The following is a 25,939-nucleotide window of genomic DNA, read 5'->3' on the forward strand; positions in this document are numbered from 1 at the left end:
TATCTAAGTCCGTCTGAATTTTCGACGTAAAAAGTCTGACGGGGCATACACATGGTCGGAATATACGATGAAAAGTTCAAATCTGACTTTTTCTGTCGGAAATTCCGACCGTGTGTACGGGGCATAAGAGTAAATAAACTCCCATTGTTTTGCATCAAAAAGTGACTGGCACCCATGTGTACACATTGTTCAACTATTGTCTGAGGACTACACCCTGAGGTGAAATGCTAGCACACCAGGTTCCTGGGGGTCCCACTAGAGTTTGTGGGTCGGCCTGTGGGGGGTTGAAAATGCAGAGCTTTCAGCACAAAAAATATACCTTTCCTCTAATCCATTGGTCTCCAAACTACGGCCCTTTGCTTGCCTTTATCCGGCATTATTTCTTCAACTATCATCAATAATGGGGTTCCTTATACTGACAGAAGCGATGGAGCATAACTCCTTCTACTGACTTCTAAAATAGGGAACTATTCCTCCCAATGACACCAACCATTTCTCCCCCTGATACCAGGGATCTGGCATTGTTTACTCCCAGTGGGCACATACTGCCCCCCCTAAAGTCTGAAGGACAGTAAACTGTCCCTTTCTTTAGAAAGTTTGGAGACCCCTGCTCTAATCTATCGTCAAAGGTCTGATGCTAACACCTAAACCAAAACGTTTTTGTAGTTTTGGATAGAGTGTGGAAGGCTTAGAATTCTTGTCTTGGTTTTTATTGCTGTCTGCGTTCCTACTTGGAAGATCTCCCTACCTATTGTTACTAGTGACTATCACCAGAATTGAATGTGAAAGAATGTCCAAATTGTTCAATTTTCACCAAAACAGAAATAGAGGGCAATCTTCAATGGCTATACTTTTTCAGGTGACAATTGCCCCAGGGAGGATTTATCTAAATTTGGAATGATTTCCTCTTACTTCCTATTAGAAGGACAGGAAGTGAAGAGAAATATGAATTGGACAGAAATGGCTTTGATATACATTTGCTGTAAATTTAATATGAACTCTAACTCTAATGCCCCGTACACACGGTCGGACATTGATCGGACATTCCGCCAACAAAATCCTAGGATTTTTTCCGACGGATGTTGGCTCAAACTTGTTTTGTCTACACACGGTCACACAAAGTTGTCGGAAAATCCGATCATTCTGAACGCGGTGACGTAAAACACGTACGTCGGGACTATAAACGGGGCAGTAGCCAATAGCTTTCATCTCTTTATTTATTCTGAGCATGCGTGGCACTTTGTGCGTCGGATTTGTGTACACACGATCAGAAATTCCGACAACGGATTTTGTTGTAGGAAAATTTTATATCCTGCTCTCAAACTTTGTGTGTCAGAAAATCCGATGGAAAATGTGTGATGGAGCCTACACACGGTCGGAATTTCCGACAACAAGGTCCTATCACACATTTTCCGTCGGAAAGTCCGACCGTGTGTACGGGGCATAACATTAACTGCTTCTTTCACATAGGTGACCAGGGAACGATAAAAACAGGCAGCTGAGTTGCAGTTTTACCACCTCCCAACTGCCCACCTAAAACCTACTAAATAGCCGGAGGGGGTTGCTCACATGCCATGGCACAATGTTTTTGCTTCACAGCTTCATGCTGCAGCAAATTGAGTTGACAGACAGCACCACCTGGTAAACTCGTTCATTCAAGTCAGTGGGGCACACTGCAACCGAGAGCCAAACTCATTGCTCACAATTGCAACACATTAGTCCTATTAAAAACTGCCCATTGGCAAAAAAACTGGATCTCCTCCTGATTGCCTGAGAGTGGCCGCTTTGCCCATAGGTGGATCACTTCTCAGACAAAGAGCAAGTGTCAACCTAGCTTTAAATAGGATGGAAACCCAAATATTGAAATCTTATACATGTTAATGTCAATTCAAAAGTTGTTTTCAATCTATTAAATCTGCAGCTTTAATTAGAATAATGCAAGTAATAAATGTAGCAATAACTTGGCGGAGCTGCTGGTTTAAGAGGGCTTGTTACCTTCACTCTCCTTCCCTCTGTTTTACCGGCACCGGGTCTAGGGTTCCGCTGAGTTTACCTCTGGATGATACACGCACCAACACTTGAGTACGTTTTCAATGCTTTATTAAACGATTTACTAAGGAATTAGCAGGAAAGAGGCAGAAGGGAAACTGCAGAAGAAACTCAAATATCTTCTTGTAAGATTCTTGACAAATGTCCTGGTAGAATTTGAATATTACAATAGAATGCACTCCCCTCGTGGGACACACTCTGCTCGCCTGCATAGGCCTCTCTCACTTGCCTAGCAGCCAGTACGTAGCACGAACAAAAGTCTCTGCCACAGACTTGTTTGGGATAAACCGGTACGATCCTCTGCCACAGGATGTATTTGTTTTCTGCAATGAACATCAGTCACAGTGCTTGAACCTTTAAGCCAACCCGGCAACACTATGCTGTATAGTTACTTTTAGGATACGTCCTCCAACTGAGTCACCAGGCCCCTCTCCAGACCAGCACGCTGCATGATCCTTCCATGACGAGTCCTCCCCTGGGATCTCCTCGGTTGTTTAGCTTCTTCCCTCTGGATAGACAGCTCAGGACCATTCCTCTGCTGCTGTGGTAGGCCCCAGACAAGCTTCTGGGCCCACCCCTGCGCCGCAGCGACGTGGGCCTCCGGAGGGCCAGCAGGTGGCTGTAAAACGAACCCCACAATATGGCGTCTGTCCCATAAATACCCCCGCCCAGAATGCAACTCGGAGGACCACCTCCACCGAGTTGTCTCCGGGACAGAAGAGCATCCATACGCTTCGACACGTTGCCTTTCCAACACTGGCCAGTGATAACAGTGACACCCACCGGTCAGTATGGAAACACACACAACGTCAGCCAAGCTGGAACAGAGGCAAACCTAACCTATTTAACAAACAAGTTACTAAATTTACCTAACATATGGTAGATCGCAAATCTACCAGCGCTACATAAAGTACAGTGCTAGGTTTAAGCACAAAATGACCCCGTGCATGAAAACATATATAGAGTAGGTACAACACAATGGGGGTTATTTAATAAAGGCAAATCCACTTTGCACTACAAGTGCACTGAAAGTGCACTTGGAAGTAAAGTCACTGTAGATCCGAGGGGGACATGCAAGGAAAATAAAAAACAGCATTTTAGCTTGCACATGATTGGATGATAAAATAAACAGAGCTTCCCCTCTTTTCAGATCTACCCCTTAGATTTACAGCGACTGCACTTCCAAGCGCACTTGTAGTGCAAAGTGGATTTGCCTTTCGTAAATAACCCCCAATATTACAAATGAGCAATATAACCTAAACATAAATAGCATAAATTCAAATATAATGCAGCTGTGCAGTGCAATGTGATAACTTGTGCTATATGCAACCGAAACAGTTGTTTTTAGTGCAGTCCTATGCGACAATGCATGGTGAAACCAAAGTCACATACAAAATGCACAAAAGTGCAAAAACGATGTAAATTAAAAAAATGTTCATATATTGCTGGAATCCAATATAGTGACTTCAAAGTGCAGCATATAACATAGATCAGGTGCTCATCAGCGTGTTTCCTGTCACCTCATTAAGATAAAAGGCTTACCAGAAAGCCTGCGACCTCCCTTATTCGGGGGGGTCAAACAGCGCTTTTAGTGGAATCAAAGCTTCACCGATGGAAGACTCCGGTGTTCCTCAGTGAGTTGTCAGTGCCCATGAAGCTGGTACTGCAGTCTGAGGATTTGAAATCCCTGCCTTTCTACCTTTTCTCTGTGCAGTGCTTCAGTGACAAATCAGAGTGATGCTCTGTGCTGGGGCTGACCAATCACAGTTGTTCTGACCTGTCCCGGAAGCGCTGCACTGAGAAAAGAGAGAAGAGTGGGGATTTAAAATCCCCAGACTGCTTTATCGGCTGTTTGGGCACTGACATCTCATCGCCTCTTTCACCTTGATCTTGAACCTGTTCGGCTCAACCCCACATGAATGTGCCATGAAAATGCATGGCATTGATCCAGGGCAATGGCATCCAGGGCCACCCGCCTACCCTTTATCCAGACCTACCTTGCACCATCCTGCCACTGTAGTGAAGCCTGTAAGGTAGAACAGGGGAACTAAGATGTGAATCTTAGAGGGGCACTCTGATGTGAATGGGGGGGTCTCTAATGTTAAAAGAGGCTATAATATGCAAGAAGGGGCTCTGGTGTAATAGGGGCAATCTAATGTGAGGGGGCCTCTGGTGTGAAAGTGGGGCTCTGATGTGCAAGGGGAGCTTCTGATGTGAAAGAGGAGCTCTGATGTGATAGGGATTTTCTGATGTGAAATGGACACTCTGATGCAAATTAGGTGCTCTGATGTGAACAAGGAAACTTCTAATGTGATGAAGGGGCTTGTGATGTGAAGTTATTTCTTATGCCCCGTACACGCGGTCGGATTTTCCGATGGAAAATGTGTGATAGGACCTTGTTGTCGGAAATTCCGACCGTGTGTAGGCTCCATCACACATTTTCCATTGGATTTTCCGACACACAAAGTTTGAGAGCAGGCTATAAAATTTTCCCACAACAAAATCCGTTGTCGGAATTTCCAATCGTGTGTACACAAATCTGACGCACAAAATGCCATGCATGCTCAGAATAAATAAAGAGATGAAAGCTATTGGCTACTGCCCCGTTTAGAGTCCCGACATACATGTTTTACGTCACCGCGTTCAGAACGATCGGATTTTCCGACAACTTTGTGTGACCGTGTGTATGCAAGACAAGTTTGAGCCAACATCCGTCAGAAAAAATCCTAGGATTTTGTTGTTGGAATGTTCGATCAATGTCCGACCGTATGTACGGGGCATTAGAGTGTGTTGATTTAAATTTCAATCATTCATTGAAAAAATGTTTTTCGCCCATGAATATTTGTAAAATATACAATGTGGCCCTTGTACTAAAAAGTTTTGGAGACCCCTGATCTGCAAGGCTGTAAAGTTACCCAATCACTTTTGCAGACAAAAAAATGTACCCCCCCCCCCAAAAAAAAATAAAATAAAATAAAAAGTGGTCCTTCATGAGCCTAGGACCAATAAAAGGGTCCTTCAGAGTTGAGAGCAGAGAGAAACAGGGTTCTCACCAATCTCCTCTACCTTGAATGATTCTGGTGGCTCTGAGCTTTGAGCACTTCCAGGTTCAGACCTCCAGTACACCAACAGTACTAGCTAGTTAACATGCAAAGGAGGGGACCACTATAGCTGTTTTTTTAGAGAACCCATAATTCTCTATGGGTGTGTTCTGTGGTAAAATGAAATACTTGTAGATGTTAAAAAATAAATAAAATTGTCTAAAAAACATTATATGCTTTCATTTTATGTAGCTGGCAGTGAAAGTACCAGCTGTGGATTTACTAAAGGATATTTATGAACTATTGCACTATTGGAAACAGGGTAGGGAGAGATCACATTAACAAAAAAGGTGTATTCTTTTAGCAAAAAGAAAAAATAATAAAGTTCTCTTTTATTTACACTTGTCTGCAAAAGTAAGTTTTCTTCTACTTTAAAAGGGACTTAAAAAAATGTAGTAGTGCAAGTGTGGGTATATCACGGTGTACATATATCAGAGGTGCCCTCTGTGTCTAGGACTAGAGCATGTAAATGATTTCCTATGCTGCTCCCTCTGCCTGAGTATCTAGTGATAAAACCTGTACATACACTGCCTTGTCTGCTCCAACAATACAGTCTATAGATTTTTTTTTTATTAGACCCAATACTTTGCTTAGCACATACCTATTATATTGCATGGCAAGCCTTTTTTATTATATTATTTCCAAGAATATTGTTGACACACTTGCTAAATTAATTGGATTTTAATGAGCACAGCAAACTAGGAGTGCACTGTATGCACTGAGCATCAATGTATGATTGCCTAGAAAGGTTCAGCAATTGGGTTTGCTGTGTGTGCATACATCCATGTGATTATGTGAGCCTGTGATGCAAGTGTACCATTGTGATTTATCCTTTCTCTTGTTCACTGGCTTTAGTAAATCAAGCCTTATTGTGTTCCCTGGTTCCAATACAATTCATGATAGTCAAATTGTTTCCTGGATAGCATTTATCAGTTCTTTAATTATACTTGTTGGCTAGAGTTGTTTTTTTAAGATAATTTATAGCTTTTTACCAGAGCACCTTCATAGTTATATATTATCTGGCATAATATGGTCTTGCCTTTTAGCACCCACCCTCACTGCCCTCTTTAAAGTATATTTTCAATTGTGCAGTCAAATTTGAGAAAAACCCACTATATGTTGGTTATGTGTTTCCATAAACACAGCATGCCTAAAAGATTTTACTATTTCTCATTTTTTAGATCTTTCTCAGTGGAATGTGTCATGATGGCTGAAAGGTTTTCTGAACAATGTTAGACTGAGCTTGTCCCAAGTCTATTCTCAATAACAGTGGAAGCCTGTTCATTAGGGGCACACAGGTGCTGCCCCCCTTATCTATGGGTCTGGGCCCCTAATCTACAAGCAGGGTGCTGGCGCATGGATTCCATGCTTTGATCCCACCCAGTTGTGTGAGAATAGCAAATGAATATTTGCTATTCCCCCACTGATTCTCCTCTTGGCCAATCGGGTAGTGGGTACTGAGACCCGTTTCCCGATTGACCGAAAGGAGAAACGATCCTATTGGCCTAGAGGGAGGAGGAGGGAGGAGATGCACTGCCGGACACTGGCCAGCTCCATGTCCCACGTTTTGGACTCCGACTCAGATTCTCCGATGTCCCCGGCCGGCCTGAAGGGGCGAGAATCGTTCAGGGACCCCCGGGATCTCCAAGAAAGACCCGGACGGCAGGACCATGGATGAGAGGTTCCCCATCTCTGTCCGGGAGGCCATATCCCAGGTGCTGAAGGGCTACGACTGGTCCCTGGTGCCCATGCCGGTCTGGGTTCCGGCTCCCTCAAAGCCAAGCCCTATGTCAGGAGATGAGGAGAAGCACCCCCAAGTTATTGAGCACCAGCCGCCACTGCTCAATAACATATTGAAGATCTGCCTACACAGAGTTAATCAAACACAGCTTCCAAGCCTCCTCATAAACAAGGAAAAATACCTAGGATTTTTCCTTGCTGGAGGGTCCAGAATACAGCATCAAAAAATTATTTAAAAATCTCAGACAACTTTTTTTAAAGTTATGCTCTGTGAATGGGAACATGAAACAAATATAAAGTAGGTGTAATCCCAATTTGGCTGCGAAAGTGCAAATGGCCCCCAAGCACTGCACAAACTGTTGGCGCTATATAAAGCCTGTAGAATAATAATAATAAGTGGCCAGATTTTTGAAAGATTTGACCAAGTGTGATATATCCTGTCAGCATCTCCCAACTCAGAAAGGTTTATTTATAGAGCTGCATAAGGCCTTGCTGCTGCCATACCATAACCTAAAAATGAACCATTGGGATATTTATAAAGGTGTGCTTTAAAAATTTGCATGACTAAAGGATTTGTCAACCCTTTGTCCTTTATACTAACACTTAAAATAATAACACAGACTTTGTGACATGGGTTTAAATGGCCACAGCAGACATTTTTTTTTACAAAATGACATCAATAACATAGCATTACCATAAACAACAAATACAGTAGTTTTGGCAATGCAATCAGAAGAGAGTCTTTAGGCGTCCTTAAAGTGGAGTTCCACCCAAAAGTGGAACTTCCACCTATCTGCTTCCTCCCCCCTCCGGTGGCACATTTGGCACCTTTCAGGGGGGAAGGGGGAGGGGGGAACGGGTACCTGTTTTTGACAGGATGCATGATACAAACATGAAAAATAAATCAATACAATATGCAGAGATTCGCAATCATAGAACTCCGGTATATGTGGAACACACATGCGGGGAGTACCCGACGCATTTGAGATAAACTCTTCCTCAGGGGTGTCTGATTGGAATCAGCAAATAAAGAGGTATGTCTATAAATCAAAAGAACAGTAATAAACCAATTGTACAGTAATATATGTTCATAATCAGCATTATCATAAAGAGATGTATAGCTAATGTGTTACAGATGCATACTATACATATGTGATAAAAACAAAAAGGTACTGACCATAGAGTATTGCTTGAGGGACATGTAATAGGTACTGTATCCATAAAGCAAAAAAAACATTCAAGTGGGAGGGATAAAAAACAACACTGTACTTCAGTATAGAGCTCGCTCCCAGTCCGCATCTGGCAGGCCTAATGTACCAGACCCAGTGGAGCAACCAGGGGGGTATTCCCCAACAGAGGGCTTCAAAGAGCCACCGTGGAGTAGGAAGGTCTTGGGTGGACAGGTGCAGCAATGCTTTATGATGCCCCGGCTTGTAGTCACCCAGTCTCCGGGATGTGTCAGGTGTCACGGGGGGGAGGTGGATAGGGACTCGCCGGCTGTATGGGAGCAAGGGAGATGCGTGCCCAGCCAGGGGTCCAGGCTAGTGAAGGCCTGGAAGGTCCGACCTGCAAAATAGTGATAAGGTAGGTAAGGGAGGAGAGAGGGTGGGGTGGTGGTGTGTCTGCCCGGGGACAGGACAGGGCAATGCTGGATGGCTGTTACCTGTCGGTAGTCCAATGATGGTGCGGCGTGCAGAGATGCAGGACGCCATGGAGTGATGTGATCTGTATTGCGTGGGATATAGGAGGGCCGCGCTCGCGATAGGTCGCGGGCGCAGCCAATGGGTGGGGAGGTAGACGCCCCCCCCGGGCCTGGGGCGCGCGCATCGGTCACCCTAGAGACCGCAGCCTGAGTGTAGAGGGAACCCCAGGCGCGGTGACGTAAGACCCCGGCGCGATGACGTAGATCGCACGGTGGCGGGGAACCAAGACCAGCGCGGAAGGCCTGCGACGCAGTGATCGGAGAAGAACGGATCGAGATGTCGATGCGGATCCTCCGGTTAAGAGAAGGCCGCCTGCAGTGAACGGTGTTGCACCAAGCGGCCCCCCTGCGCCGAGTGAGGAATATCCTGGCATCCCACCAGGGGTGGGGTGGCCCAGAGTGAGGAGGAGAAACAAGCTGCAGAGGCCAGTGGATTCAGGAATTAAAAACAGGAGGAGTACACAAAGGGAAAGAAGGGACAGGGCCGGGGCACTGGAAGGGGGGTAAAAAAGAAAAAAAGGGGGGGTTTATTCGAGGCAGAAAGGAAATGTACATATGAGAGATTAAGGCATATTGTGAGAGTATATGTGATGGTATACCCAGGAAGACATATGTACAAATATACATATATACAATATATAAGTGTGTGCACATTTAATAAAATTTATCTATATACAAAAATTACAAAAAATTACAAAAAATTATTACAGCACATGAGGTAATGAAAGACATGAAAGGTGGAGGGATCCGGGCCTGTGAGGCTGGCCTGGAATAAAGGGGGGAAATTTTTGTTATTAGGGGGGATCTCGTTGGGTTCCCACTCCGAGCCCCCTGAGGAGAAACCCTCCAAGAAAGGTCTGAAAGATGTACATGTATTGAGTCCCGGGGGTTGGGTGGCTCTTAATCTAAAGATCCACCTCTGGATCTTTAGATTTCCAGAGGTGGAGAAATGGAATGAGCTGATTGGAGGATATCGACTGGAATCGCGTGCATTCGAAAGTAACGAATGGAACAAAAGACATTTTGGATTAATTTGTTATGTTATGATTTAGCGATTCTGATGGATCCACCTTCTTTCAACCCAAACACAATAATTAGGAATCATCTTATTTCACTGTATACCTTACTGTATTTATTGCCATATGTTTCCATTTCATATGTATGCATGTTTTATAAAAATAAAAAAATGTTAATGCAGCAAGAATCAGCTGATTATTCAAGAGTCAAAAACTACCATGCCAAAAACAATCTCATTATGGTATTAAGTTGAATTAATTTCCCCATTCCTTACTGACTTTATTTGTTGGGCTGCGTATATATAAATTAAATGATTGGTCTCTCAAGTTCAACCCCAATACAAAAAGAATGTTATTAGAATATTCATGCTTCGCTCACTAGAATAAAAATGAATGGATTCAAATCAATTTGGATCATTTGTTGTGTCGTTACATTATTTTGGATGCTTCAAACATTAACAAAAGGCCCACACTATCACATCATGTCATCCACATGAAACAAATTAATTTGTTGTTTTTATTATAGTTTATTTCGGATTCATTGAAATTTGATACTATTGTATTTCGGAGATTCGGATACATCCGAATTGCACAAATTTAATCTAAATTTTGATTTAAAACTAATCACATTGTTCAACCTGTGCCCCAACCGTCTCGAAGACTTTATAAGTTCACATACTCTTACTTTTTGCCCCAGAGGACCTAGCTCTTGGGAGAACAACCAATAACCAACCACGTGGAAGCGCCATACCAGTTTTTGTAACAATTCAAGTAATGACTGACCCCCCAAAGACCCCCGACCCACCAAGCTCCTATGATAAAACTATTTTTTTTTACCTCTCCATAACTCTTGACTTACAATGAACTGCCAACATCCTTCACTTGAATGACCCTTGTGGCTCCAACCTGCCCATCCCACCTTCAGCCACCAATCAGGTAAGACCTACAACCCTTACACATTGAGCTCACTTTTTTAACCCTTTTCTGACCTGTTCCTCCCCTTTGTTTTGCAGCCCCTCTGCCTATTTGTTCTTGTCGGGGTCACATTTTTTACTCTGCTTGCTTCAGGACCCAATGAATGAGATGAAAAAAAATGGGAAGGGATGCCATTCACATGACATGTCAAAGTGTAAATGTGTGTATCATAGCTCTCCATGGTAAAAGTAAAAAGGAATGGAAAAAAGCAGTGTACAAGGACAAGGGAGATGGAGTATAAGTGGAAATATTTTGAGGATTTTCTTCTCAGGCTGAGGGCTAAGGGGCTCACATTAGCCTTTCCGCATACGGCACTTTGAAGTAATCGTAGAAAAAGTTCTGTAACTAGCACAGTGTAGGAGAGGAGAAAACAAGCCTTACAAAATGAGGGTACTTACTATAAAATGACACATTTTGGCATTGCAGAGAAACTTCGCTGTGACTCACATCCTGTTACTACCGATCTACATCTTTAGGAGAATTAGCTATTGCATTGTGTTATTTTGTTTTAATGTAAATGACATACACTTATGCAAATGGATCTCACGCTGCAGATTTTCGTTATCCATTATTTGTTGAACTTTTGGTCTGTTGATGGTGACTAATTCTTCACTTAAGCCATAGCTCAGCAATCAGCTGAAAACATTTCAACAAACTTTTTTTCCTGGCTGTAAAAATCTGTGACACTAAAATGGTCATCGTGCTGGTCAGCACTAAATACCGAGCAATAAAAAGTCATGTATGCAAAAAGTTCACATCCATATGTTGTACATTTTGCTCCCCAGTAAGGAAAATGATAATATATGTTAATTGCGTACACATTTTATGTTGCTGTAAATGTAATTTCAATAAGGTCTTCCTCTCCTTTATCTGTATGTTAGCATTCTTGAATAGGTGATATGATTTCACATCCCTGCTGTTTCCAGTTAAAATCACCTCCGCTCCTTGCTCTGTGTCAGTACTCAGGGGTTCTTCCTTTTGGCATATATGAATGGGTGGCAGATCTTTATCTTTCTACTACTGTGCCAGCGCCCAGGGTATCTTCTTCACCATCCCAACCTAATAGAGCTCACACTTTCCATACTACTACTTACTCCTAGAATAGCTTCAGGTCTCCCAGACCCAGGGCTGAGTTTCTGCATAGCCAAAATAAGCTGTGACCTAGAGCACGACACAGATGGCTACACATGACATTGCTGCTGTCAATGCTACAATTTTATATATAATAAGGTTCTATTCTTAACCACTTGACCTCCAGAAGATTCACTCCCCTTATGACCAGGCCACTTTTTGCGATACGGCACAGCGTTACTTTAACTGACAATTGCGCAATCATGCAACGCTGTACCCAAATAAAATGTATGTAATTTTTTTTCCCCACAAATAGAGCTTTCTTCTGGGGGTATTTGATCAATAATAGTGGTAATATATCTTGCTATGCTAAGAGGCATCTGATTATCCCTGAGGAAGAAATTAATCAATAAATCTAGAAACGTGTTGGCGTATGATGCCCAAGCAAGCTGCTGAATATCAAAATCCCATAAAAGCTATGTAATATTGTAAAAGTATCAACTTCATTTTGTATACATCTGTATAATGTTTTTTTTAGGCCAGAACATGGCCCTTTGTGGTTTTTAAACAAAGTTATGAATTTGTAACTAATTTTGTAATAAAAAGTTATTTTCATAAACAATAATTCTTTTTGGTTTTGGTTGCTGACAAAATCCCATAGAGGCTTTCAAAGAACAAAACTATGAGAATTGGGATGGTGGCAACCTTCTCCCTAAACAGAGTGAACAAATACTAAAACTGCTATAAAACATACCCAATAAAAAAAAAATCAAAAAATCGAATTTCTTCATGAATTTAGGACAATATGTATTCTGCTACATGTTTTTGGTAAAAAAAAATCCCAATAAGCGTATATTGATTGGTTTACACAAATGTTATGGTGTCTACAAACTATGGGATATATAATAGAATTTGTATTTTTTTTTATTTTTTTACACTAGTAATGGTGGCAATCAGCAATTTCTAGCGGGACTGCGATATTGTGGTGGACAGTTGGACACTAACTGAAACTTTTGACACTTTATGGGAACAAGTAACACTAATATAGTGACACTGCATGGGAAGGGGTTAAACATCTAGGGCGATTAAAGGGTTAACTGTGTGCCTAGCCAGTGTTTGTGTTTACTATGTGTGCTGCTTTTACTAGAGGAAGAGATGGACTTAAGTTCCTACTTTGAAGGAATACAAATGTCATCCTTTCCCCTGTCAGAACAGAACTCTGCCTTGTTTACACAGTCAGAGTTCAATTCTGAGTCTCTGCCCAACGTTAGGCGGGGGCCGGTGTCTTGCCGAGAAAGTTCCCCCGGCAGATAAGGACCCCCTGTACTGTGCAGGCACAGTGCTTGCACAGTACGAACGACTAGGAGCCGCCGAAAATAGCCGAAGGTGAAAAACTTCAATCAGCTGTACACGGCGCCTGCGCCCTGGGTCCAGGTTGAAGCCCCACTATCCAAGTGGACCTAGAGGGAGAATAAAAAAGTGGCGAGCGAAGCAAGCCCGCGAGGGGCCCTCTTATAGACGCCGTGTACAGCTGATTTCTATTCTATTCGGCTTCGGCTATTTCCGCCGGCTCCTACTGCGCAAGTGTTGCGCCTGCGCAGTAGAGGGGGGTCCATATCCACCGAGGGGAACTTTCTCGGCAGAAAACCGGCAGAAGCGTCCCACCAGCAGCATGCACGTGCCCTCTGCAGGCAGAAGTGCAGGATCACCTATATACAGTGCCTTGAAAAAATATTTATACCCCCTTGAAATGTTCCACATTTTGTCATGTTACAACCAAAAACGTAAATGTATTTTATTGGGAATTTATGTGATAGACCAACATAAAGTAGCACATAATTGTGAAGTGGAAATGATAAATGGTTTTCAAATTTTATTTACAAAAAAATACCTGAAAAGTGTGGCATGCATTTGTATTTCGCCTCCCCCCCCCTAGGTAATACTTTGTAGAACCACCTTTCACTGCAATTATAGCTGCAAGTCTTTTTGGGGATGTCTCTACCAGCTTTGCACAGCTAGAGAGTGACATTTTTGCTCATTCTTCTTTGCAAAACAGCTTAAGCTCTGTCAGATTGGATGGAGAGCGTCTGAACAGCAATTTTCAAGTCTTGCCACAGATTCTCATTTGGATTTAGGTCTTGACTTTGACTGGGCCATTCTAACACATGAATATGCTTTTATCTAAGCCATTCCATTGTAGCTCTGGCTGTATGTTTAGGGTTGTTGTCCTGCTAGAACTTCTGCGTGAACTTCTGCCCCAGTCTCAAGTCTTTTGCAGACTCTAACAGGTTTTCTTCTAAGATTGCCCTGTATTTGGCTCCATCCATCTTCCCATCAACTCTGCCCAGCTTCCCTGTCCCTGCTGATGGTGTGTTCAGTGTGATGTGCAGTGTTAGTTTTCTGCCACACTCTGCCACACATAAAGCTTTGCTGTGTCCCCCACGTGGCTTCTCGCAAACTGCAAATGGGACTTTATATGGCTTTCTTTCAACAATGGCTTTCTTCTTGTCACTCTTCTATAAAGGCCAAATTTGATGAGCGCACTACTAATAGTTGTCCTGTGGACAGATTCTCTCACCTGAGCTGTGGATCTCTGCAGCTCCTCCGGAGTTACCATGGGCCTCTTGGCTGCTTATCTGATTAATGCTCTCCTTGCCCAGCTTGTCAGTTTAGGTGGACGGTCATGTCTTGGTAGGTTTGAAGTTGTGCCATACCCTTTCCATTTTCAGATGATGGATTGAACAGTGCTCCAAGCTTGGGATATTTTTTTATAACCTAACCCTCTGCTTTAAACGTCTCCTTGGCCTTTATTTGTGTGAAAAAAAATGATAAAAATGTCATTTGGGTACAGTGTTACATGACCGCGCAATTGTCATCAAAGTGTGACAGCACTGAAAGCTGAAAATTGGTCTAGGAAGGAAGGGGGTGAAAGTGCCCAGTATTGAAGTGGTTAACAACTGACAACTCATCAGCTGTGAGCGGTGTATTGTTAGTTGTCAAACGAGATAGACGGGTTGATTTACTAAGGGAAATAGACTGTGCACTTTGCAAAGTGCAGTTTCACTCTGCAAGAGCACTTGCTCCAGAGCTGTAACTGAGCAGAAGCTCTGCTGACTTCCATCGTCCAATCATGTGAAAGCAAAAATGCAGTTTTTTAAATTTTCCATGCATGTGATTGGGTATTCTTTGTAAAGTGAAGCTTTACCTCATTTACTAAGCTCTGGAGCAACTGCACTTTGCAAAGAGCACAATCTATTTGCCTTTAGTAAATCAACCCCAGTGAGAGAGCCAAAGGTGCAGTGTGAAAGCTGACAGAACTGAATGCAATCTAGGCTAACATTGCTTATTGAGATGAGAACCCAAGGTATTTCTGATAATGCCTAGGAGTTCAAATCGTATTCCAAAAAAAAAAATACATTAAAAGATTAACTTTATATAGTAGTTTTAATATAGATCTCTAATTTAGATCTAAAGAGAGAATTGAAAATGAGTGGAATTTTGATGGAAAAGAGGGATATCTGGCAGCTATGAATGTTGTCAACTATGTTTTGTCATTAGGCATATAGACACATGAAAAATGTTCTGCTTAGCATGTCCAGGGAGCTTATAATACCAACACTGGCCCTGCTGGACATCCTAATGTCCTGTGGCCTTCAGCAGTAATATTTTACAGACGTAGTTATTTCAGAGTAAAATCAAACTCAAGTGGACTCATTTTAATACAGCGGAAAGGAACCAGATACGTCCATCTGTTAAAGACATGATCTTCACATAGTGCCATCCAACAGATGTAATTGCTGTAAATTGTGCACAGTTTCAGTGGCAAAAGAGTACGAAGATCATCTGCAGGACTGAAACAGTGAGATGTAGAAAGCAATAAGACAGAAGTCTAAAACTCAGGATAAGAATTAATCAGTTTTGTTAGCATCTAACAGATTGCAATCCTAGCAGGGTAGAAGACATTCAAAGGTCCTGCTGTGAAACTTTAGCAGGCGCCATAGACATGAGATGGAGGTAAGAACTGGTATGCTGATAAACCATTACTGCCTCTAGGAACTCATTTCAAGAAAGTTGAAGAACTTTCCTGTTTTTGTAATTTGAGAGTGGCAACTGCAAGACTCCAATAAAAATCAAATTGCTAGCCAGTAATGCTTTCTTTATTCTAATTAAAACTATTACACATAGCTTTAAAAAGCTATAAGAAAGACAAAGATGAATTAACAATACAAATATTGTTAAAAAATATTTTGAAATGTATGTATAGTATGGGAAGAAACTCCTCCCGAAAGTAAGCCCAAAGTCTTTAAACATTACTGAAGAAAAATGCATTACCGCACCCCTCTTCAGTTAAGTTCCTCAGTGCCTGGGAAGGACCTTGGCTCCTATGAGGTAGGTATATACAGGACCTCAACCTCTGTACAAACTGAGATTAAGCCATTAGGTGTCCTGCCCATCCAACCCCAGCATTAGGTTTCACCCCTGCCATCTGTCTGTCAAATAACAGGGACACAAGGACACAAATAGGCTGTTCACTTTGTCAATGCATTTTCTCTTAGCTTGGTGAATGAGGAGAAGCACTACTGACTTTCATAATCAAATCATTCCTTGCACTTGTGGGTATACTTTGCAAAAATAATTCTAACCACATTCACTAAGCTAAGGGAAATTCCCTTATAAAGTGAAAATTCCCTTGAAAAGTAAACATAATTTCTGCCCTTACTCAATCAACCCCACTGACTCTGGCCCTAACAACTGACAGTGGACGGCCTAAGCATGAAGCATGAACAGTAAGGCTTATCCTCAACTTAGAGAGAAGCTTAGACCCTGCATACAGCCTTGGCCTAAGAATCCTTCATTAGGCAAAAAACAACTAATCCCAAAGTCTGGTACACACTATTGTTTTTTTTTTTTTAGTTCCGCCCAGTGGGCTGAATGAAAAAAAACTGAAGAACTCGGGAGGAGCTGCTGTACTAACTATGCAATGTTAGTACAGCTATCTCCCCCGCTGTGCTATTGTGTTCTGACAGGGGAACACCCCCCTAGAACATACTGGTCAGCACTCTCAGCCATAGGCTGAGAGAGCTGATCAGATGCAGATCAGCAGACCATTTTCGGTCATGCTGCTTCGACAGAATATGGCCCAACTTCTGACGAACCAGCAGCTATATGCACAAGCCAAATGACGGCCAGTTTCTATTGAACTGACCAATGCCACCCGATATTTGGCCCGTGTGTACAGCACTTAAGGCAAGCTTCATGTCAATATGTTCAACTGCAGTACAGAAGCAGCATGTACTGAATAAACCACATAGCAGTTTACAGCAGCTTAAATATTGTATGGTCCATGATAAAGTATAGGAGAGAACAAATGCGAGACTTTAAATGAGGCACATGGGAGCAGAAGTATGAATTGAATAAGAATGCGATTTATTAATACAATGATACAAAAATTGATAGAAAAATTCATATAATTACATATTTAGGCACGTAGCTCTATAATGATAATCTATAGTCAATAAAACAATGTATTCCGACAAGACAGTGGACTTACGACATGTATGCACAGAGGCAGCGCAGAACCAGATGCCAAGCCAGCCAAAATGCCAGGGTCCGAAGCTGAGGGGGCATGTCCCGGAGGCATGACCAGCACAGAGAGCCCCCCAGACCGGGTCAGTGTGTGGGAACAAGGTGAATGAGTGATGGATGTGACCTAATGAGAGAAGGGGTAAGTGAGAAGGAGTCAAACCTGAAAGGGCAAACAAGTGTAATGCAGTGAGTGTATGTGAAAAAGTCTGGAAGTGAAACATGGGAAAAGGAAGTATAAGATGGGGAGTGATTGGGAAAAGGAAAAGAAAAAGAAAAGGAAGAGAGGAGAAAAAGGAAAGAAAAGAGAAGAAAAGGAAAGAATGGAGAAAGGAATGGAAAAGGAAAAAAGGGAACAGATGGGGGAATCTAAAGGAAGAAAAGAGAGGAAGAGAATAGGAAAAAAGAAAAAAGGAAGAAAGAATAGTGGGAGAAAAGGAAAAGATAAAAGCCAAAGAGGCAAAGAGGAAAAAAAAAAAAGTCTTGATGGAATCGAGGGGAACAGGGAAAATGAAAGCAGACAAATAGATGGAAAAAGGAGTAGCAGAGAGAGTGATGGAGGTGAAGGGAAAACGTTTGTTCTCTCCTATACTTTATTACTAAACCAGGGATGGAGGAGGGGTATTGAACGGCCCCACTATCCTCATGTAAAGTCCCAAAAACTAGTTTTCTACCCCCTTTATTTAATAATTAGGGATGGAGGCACATGGTCGCATTCATTAGCATTATATATTGTTTAATTTATTTCCAACTGTATTTTTGCAACTAAACCTGCTTACTTCCTATTTAGTATATTGATCTAGTAATTTTACCTCCCATTTACCCACACCTTGATTGCTTTTACTGTATAACAATCATTGGAGTATTACCCTATTTCCTTTATCTTCCATAATATTGAGGCTCCCTGCATGTGTGCGCTTTGACGGCTCTGGCTGCCATTTGTCCTTGCTTGTCCTCCCTGCCTTGTCCCGAAGCTGCGACGCGCACTGGGGCATTATTATCCCCCCGCCCCTCCTCCCTCACTCGGGGCGGGCGGGATCTTCCCCACTGCACGTCGACGTCATGCCCCTTGCGCCGGCTGTTTGGCGTCCTTGTGGTGCCTTATAGCTGCGCTCTGAGTATCCACCCACAGCGCTTGGTACTTGGTGGCAGACCCACGACCGTTCGGTTTCAACATTTTGCTGGCTGGATCAGGGCGCTCCCTGGCCCCCCTTAGGCAGCCGTCGCTTGACTTTGGGGACTGCTCGGTGGCGGCACCTCCCGGAGTGTCCTATCCCAGCCCTGGGTCCTACACGCCGGTCTTTCCCATCACTTATTTGGTAATACACGTCTGTTGGCTACTCAGCCCCTACCCACACCAGCCAGGTACGTTTTCCCTTCACCTCCATCACTCTCTCTGCTTCTCCTTTTTCCATCTATTTGTCTGCTTTCATTTTCCCTGTTCCCCTCGATTCCATCTAGACTTTTTTTTTTTTCCTCTTTGCCTCTTTGGCTTTTATCTTTTCCTTTTCTCCCACTATTCTATCTTCCTTTTTTCTTTTTTCCTATTCTCTTCCTCTCTTTTCTTCCTTTAGATTCCCTCATCTGTTCCCTTTTTTCCTTTTCCATTCCTTTCTCCATCCTTTCCTTTTCTTCTCTTTTCTTTCCTTTTTCTCCTCTCTTCCTTTTCTTTTTCTTTTTCTTTTCCTTTTCCCAATCACTCCCCATCTTATACTTCCTTTTCCCATGTTTCACTTCCAGACTTTTTCACATACACTCACTGCATAACACTTGTTTGCCCTTTCAGGTTTGACTCCTTCTCACTTACCCCTCCTCTCATTAGGTCACATCCATCACTCATTCACCTTGTTCCCACACACTGACCCGGTCTGGGGGGCTCTCTGTGCTGGTCATGCCGCCGGGACATGCCCCCTCAGCTTCGGACCCTGGCATTTTGGCTGGCTTGGCATCTGGTACTGCGCTGCCTCTGCGCATACATGTCGTAAGTCCACTGTCTATATGAATGAATATGATATTCATGCTCTACCATTACCCACTTGCGTTTTTTCTAAATGACTCAATACTGCTATCTTCCCGATTCTTAGGTGGTCACTACGGTTATGCTCCTGATGAGTGGCTATAAGGCCCCGAAACGGCGTAGAGCTTACAACAACCGTTATGTGTACACAATTATCCACCATATGCGTATGAACGTTCCAAATTTACTGTACATACATGTTTATAATAGAAATTCTTGTCGGAATGCATTGTTTTATTGACTATAGATTATCATTATAGAGCTATGTGCCAACATATGTAGAGCTATGTGCCTAAATATGTAATTATATGAATTTTTCTATCAATTTTTGTATCATTGTATTAATAAATCACATTCTTATTCAATTCATACTTCTGCTCCCATGTGCCTCATTTAAAGCCCCGCATTTGTTCTCTCCTATACTTTATTACTAAACCAGGGATGGAGGAGGGGTATTGAACGGCCCCACTATCTTCATGTAAAGTCCCAAAAACTAGTTTTGTACCCCCTTTATTGTATGGTCCATGTTCATGGTTGCAGACAGGGCAAACTCTGTCATTCAAACAAAACCTTTCCCTTATTTTGTAAAAGAAGCCTCCAGTCTGCATGTAATAACTGAACTGACACAGATAATACATATTCAGGAACCACTCTGATTGCTTCCCAACGTTTAGTGGGGAGGAGAGCTGTCAATGACAGCCCATTGACAGCTAGCTGCTGACTATAAAAAGGAAACACGTACATTATGTTACCCTCAGGTTTATGGCTAATCTTACTAGACATGTCAATGGTTTGCTAAAGTAGGCCAGCCCCAAAGATGGAAGTCCTATCTATACTTTACTATAAGTGGCATGACTATAGTCATAGCAGCCTGTGCAGCAACTATAGAGCTTGGAGGAGGGAGAGGGGCCAAAGAAGGCTAATGAAACAAATTAAAGATTAAAAATCTGTACATTTAAAAATAATACAGATCCAGTATTGTATCATTGGGTGGACAGGTTTTAATTGACACTGATACTTTATGAAAGTTTCAGTTGAGAAAAGCTGATAATATTATTATTATTATACAGGATTTATATAGTGTCAACAGTTTAAGCAGAGCTTTACAATATAAAAGGGAGAAAATATAGTTACAATACAAAATGATTAAGAGGGCCCTGCTCAGAAGAGCTTACAATCTAATAGGGTGGGTTAGGTGGTACAAAAGGTCATAACTGTGGGGATTAAACTGATGGAAGTGGTAAAAGATTAGTTGGAAGTGTGATAGGCTTTCCTGAAGAGATGAGTTTTCAGGGATTGCCTGAAGGCAGCTAGAGTAGGAGATAGACGGACAGGCTGAGGTACAAAGTTCCAGAGGATTAGAGAGGCTCTGCAGAAATCCTGGAGACGAGCATGGGAGGAGCAGACAAGGGAGCTTAAGAGTAGGAGGTCCTTAGGGGAGCAGAGAGAACAGTTTGGGTGATATTTGGAGACAAAATTGGTGATGTAGCTCGGGGTAGAGTTGTGAATGGCTTTGTATGTTGTTGTTAGTATTTTGAATTTAATTTGCTGGGTGATAGGGAGCCAGTGTAGGGATTGGCAGAGAGGGGTGGCAGACACTGAGAGGTTGGTAAGGTGGATAAGTCTGGCAGCAGCATTCATGATCGACTGAAGAGTGGATAGGCCTATGAGAAGAGAGTTGCAATAGTCAAGGTGAGAAAAAACAAGGGAGTGAATGAGTATCCTGGTGATTTCATTTGTTAAAAAGGGGCGTATTTTAGAAATGTTACACGAGGTGAAGTCTACAAGCTTTTGACAATGATTGGATTTGGGGGTGAAAGGACAGGTCAGAGTCTAGGATTATACCTCGTACTCTGGCATGATGGGAGGGATTGATGGTTGCATTATTGATTTTGATGGAAAAGTCATGAAAGGGGGCGAGGGGCAGGAGGGAATATTACCAGCTCGGTTTTATTGAGATTTCGTTTAAGGAAGTGGTGTGACATCCATGCTGATATGTCAGTTAGTAAGTTGGTAATACGAAAGGAGACTGGAGGAGAGAGGTGAGGAGTAGACAGATAGATTTGCGTGTCATCGGCGTATAGATGTATTGGGAGCCGTGGGTGGTTATCAAGTGACAAAGGGAGGAGGTGTAGATAGAGAAGAGAAGGGGTCTAAGAATAGAGCTTTGGGGGACCCCCACAGAAAGGGGCAATGGAGAGGAGGAGACAGAGTTGTAGGTAACACTGAAGGAGCGCTGTGATAGGTAGGAGGAGAATAAGGATAGAGCAGAATCTTGGAGGCCAAGGGAACAAAGTTTATTGAGAAGGAGCGGGTGGTCAACGGTATCAAAGGCCGCAGAGGGGTCAAGTAGTAGGGGTATGGAGTAGTGGCCATTGGTTTTAGCAGTAAGTAAATCATTAGTGAGTTTTAGTAAGGCAGTTTCTGTCGAGTGCTGCGACCGAAAGTCGAACTGTAAGGGTCAAGAAGGTTATTTTCACTGAGATAAGAGCTAAGACGATTGTAGACCAAGCGTTCTAGAAGTTTAGAGGTGAATGGGAGCAATCAGATGGGTCTTAAGTTGTTTAGATTGGTGGGGTCCAGTGATATCAGATGCACAGGAAAAGACTTCAGGATAACCACTAGTCATTTGTATAGCTGCTGTAAAGTCAATTAGGGATGGGTGGCAATTAGGGATGGGTTAAACGGACCCCTGTTCGGTTCACACCAGAACTTTCGAACACCGCAAAAGTTCGAACCCAAATAACAAACCCCCTACAAAGTCAATGGGACCCAAACGTCAAAAATCAAAAGTGCCCATTTTGAAGGCTTACATGCAAGTAATTGGGCATACAATGGTTATAGGGGTCCGGGTCCTGCACTGGGGGACATGTATCAATAAAAAATAGTTTGTGAAAAATATCATTTTTAAATGAGCAGTGATTTTTTGATTTTTAAAGTGAAAGCATAAAAATGAAAAATTCCTTCCAATATAGTGCCTGGGGGTTCCCCTTAGTCTACCTGTAAAGTGGCAGATCTGTACCATGTCTAGAATCTGCTGCAGCAATAATTTCATTTATAAAGCCAAAAAAATGACATTTTCCCTGCAAGCTGCCTTTATTTTGCTCAGCAACAACCGGGGAGCCAGTGTGTATGATGAGGCCACAATGTAGTGCACTGGGAACAAGATTAGAGATTTTTTGGATACATTCTGGTGTCACTTTGACTTTGTATAGAAGTAACGTGTGCGTAAAAATTGGTCTTTGGGTGTCGGTGGCGCCTTCCCACCGTAACCATATAGAGGTAATCTTGATGAAAGCGAGAATTAGCCTTGCTGTAAAAAATTGCAATGATATGCACAAAACAGGTGCAGAAAAATTACTCTTTGGGTGTCGGAGGCATCTTCCCACCATAACCCTATAAATGTGCTCTTGATGAAGTAAAAAAAAATTGCAATGATATGCACGTATCACACAGGTGCATAAAAATTATTCTTTGGGTGTCGGTGGTGCCTTACCACCATAACCCTATAGAGGTGGTCTTGATGAAGGCAAAAAATTGCAATGATATGCACCTGTCAAACTGGTGCAGAAAAATTGGTCTTTAGGTGTTAATTGTGCCCATGAAACCTATAGCAAAAATATTAATTGAGATGAAATGATTGAACACCGTCAAAGCTAGGCAGCCTCGAAGTCCTGCAGAGATTCCACATCCCAAAAAGACTTAATCAGTGACATAGACATTAGGGGCTTCATAGCTGGTAATCCAGGACTGATTCATTTTTATTAAAGTCAAACGGTCCACAGAGTCTGTGGACAGATCAGTAACAAAACCTCCTGCAGCACTGAATGCCCGTTCTGAAAGCACGCTGGATGCAGGGCAGCCCAACAACTCAATAGCATACTGGGCAAATTCTGGCCAGTGGTCTATTCTCATGACCCAGTAAGTCAGTGAATTGGCAGCTGAAAAGCTCTCCATCTCTGTTTTGGCCCCGAGGTAATCGTCCACCATGTGATGCAGACGCTGCCAATGGGATGTGGAAGCTGACAGTCCTGGGCAGCGAGGACTAAAAAAAACAAGTGCCTCACTTAGGCAGGCGCCTTCTCCAATGCTCCTCTTTTGACCAATAGAAGACTCAAAACTACGTTTTCAACGACACTGTAACCTACTGGAGTCAGGAAAAATGTTCAATAAAATCCTCTTTAACGTGTCCTCAAGAGATTTTATCTTCTGCACTCTCTGTGGGAGCGGGATGAGTTCTGAGACCTTCCCCTTATAACGGTGGTCAAGGAGGGTTGCCAACCAGTAATCATCCTCCTTTATGCCACGTATTCTTGGGTCCGTTCACCGGCTTTGAAGCATGAGGTTGCCCATGCGCCTCAAATTTGCCGATGCTTGAGAAGCAGACTCCTCAGGGTCACTCAGGATGACAGCATCTGGAACTTCCTCCTTCCAGCCACATACTACTCCCAAGGGTCCTGGGGTTGGAAAGCCATCGCTTACAGATTGACGCATGTCTTCCTCTTCTTCGAAGCCTATGAAAGTGCCAGAATCTTCCTCCCCTCTCTCCTCCTGTGTGTTCTGTGACATAGGAATCATGGTGTCTGGATAAGGTGGGCCTTGAGAGGAAAGGAAGTCCTCCTCTACCTCCTGCTGCTCTGCCTCCAGTGCCCTGTACATAACGCAACGCAGAGTCTGCTCCAGCAGGAACACAACAGGGATTGTGTCACTGATGCATGCACTGTCACGGCTCACCATCCTTGTGGCCTCTTCAAATGGTGACAATACAGTGCATGCATCCTTAATGATCATCCATTGGCGTGGGAAAAAAAAGCCGAGGCGGCCTGAGCCTGTCTTTGTGCCGCATTCTCACAGGTACTCGTTGACGGCCCACTGCTGCATGTATAGCATTGACAAAGTCAAGTTCCACCTGGTGGGCATGTCACAAATCAGGCAGTTTACGGGCAGGTGGATTTTCTGCTGCATTTCAGCCAACCGAGCACTGGCTGTGTATGACCATCTGAAATGGCTACAGACTCTTCTGGCCAGCTTTAGCACATCTTGCAACCCTGGGTACCTATTTAGGAAATGCTGCACCACCAAATTGAGGACATGTGCCAGGCATAGCACATGTGTCACGTTTCCCTGTCTAAGGGCGGACAGGAGGTTTGAGCCATTATCGCACACCACTATTCCTGGCCCCAGCTGGCATGGTGTGAACCACCTCTGGGCCTGTCCCTGCAGAGCTGCAAGAACCTCTGCTGCGGTGTGGTTCCTGTCCCCTAAATACACCAGCGGAAGCACTGCAAGGCACCTTTTAGCCTGACTCTGGGAATAGCCCTTGAACGCTTAGGGGTACCTGATGTTCATAGAACAATTCTGCAGAGGAGGGCATGGAGGTGGTGGAGGAGGAGGAGGAGGATGGGGGCTCACAGGTCTGGCATCATCACCACCAGCTGTATGGAGACGTGGGGGCACAACAAGCTGCAGCACCGAGCCCTGTCCTGCATCCTTTTGAGTTGCAAGCAGCGTTACCCAGTATGCTGTGAACCAAATATTTTGTCCCTGCCCATGATTGCTGGACCACGTGCCAGCAGTAAGGTGGATTTTTCGGCTGACTGCCTTGTCCAACGATGCCAGAACTTTCCCTTCCACGTGATGGTAGAGAGATGGAACAGCCTTACATGAAAAGTAGTAGCGACTGGGAACCTGCCATTGTGGTACAGCACATTGTGCAGGGGCAGACTGAAGCGGGTAAGAAGGAGGAGGAGGGACAGATTTGTGTCCCTTTTGTGTGGTTTTTAGGTGCTCTTTCCAAAGGCTAAGTGGTTGGATGTTAAATGCCTTGTTAGGCATGTGGTACCCAAATGGTTGGTGTTTTTGCAACATTTAATGCGCCTGAGACACAGTTTGCAGATAGCAACAGCTGAGCTTTGGGGAGTGGGCCGGGAGATAACAGCTGCAGAATTTAATGGAATAGGGTGGCTGCTCTCTACTCTTTTTTGATGTCGGCCTCCTTGGGGTTGTGCTGCCTCACCTTCAGTTTCCTCCTCTGCTCTATCTGGCACCCAAGTTGCATCAGTGACCTCATCATCATTATTTCCATCTCCTCCATCTTCATCATTACCACAATTTGTCTACCAGTGTTCCTCCCTCTCTCTAGGCTCATGTTCCTGTCATCCTCAACCTCAGAACCAACATCTGAATCCAGTAATGGCTAGGCATCATTAAGGAGCAAGTGGCGGACGCTGTGGTCAAATAACTCAGCTGTCTCCTCAATGGCTGATGTTGGGGCTATGGCAGTAATAGATGTGGACAAGGAGGCAGGTTTATCCACTCTGGCAACTGCAGGGGACTGCACACTTGTCTCTGCTTGCGTGACAGAGGATGAGGAGAATGAGGAAGGTTTAGTAAGCCAGTCCAACACCTCCTCTGCGTGTTGTGGCTGGATAGCACAGGCAAACTCACTAAACAGAGGAAATGATGCCCTGCCTGAGGACTGACCACCACGTCCACCTTTGCCTGTGCACACAATTGTTGCTGGCCCCCTTACAGTGCCTAGGCAATGTTTGCCTCTCCTTGATGTCCTCCCAGACATCATTGGGAGGAAGGGGGCAGTGCTTATAAGCAAATGTAAAGAAGAAGTTGAAATCTGTACGTAGATCCACTTTAATCAATGTAAAGAGGTGTTTGGTGCACTTTAATT

This window comes from Aquarana catesbeiana, linkage group LG01 (assembly GCF_042186555.1).
Source record: "Aquarana catesbeiana isolate 2022-GZ linkage group LG01, ASM4218655v1, whole genome shotgun sequence".
In the NCBI taxonomy this organism is placed as follows: domain Eukaryota; kingdom Metazoa; phylum Chordata; class Amphibia; order Anura; family Ranidae; genus Aquarana; species Aquarana catesbeiana.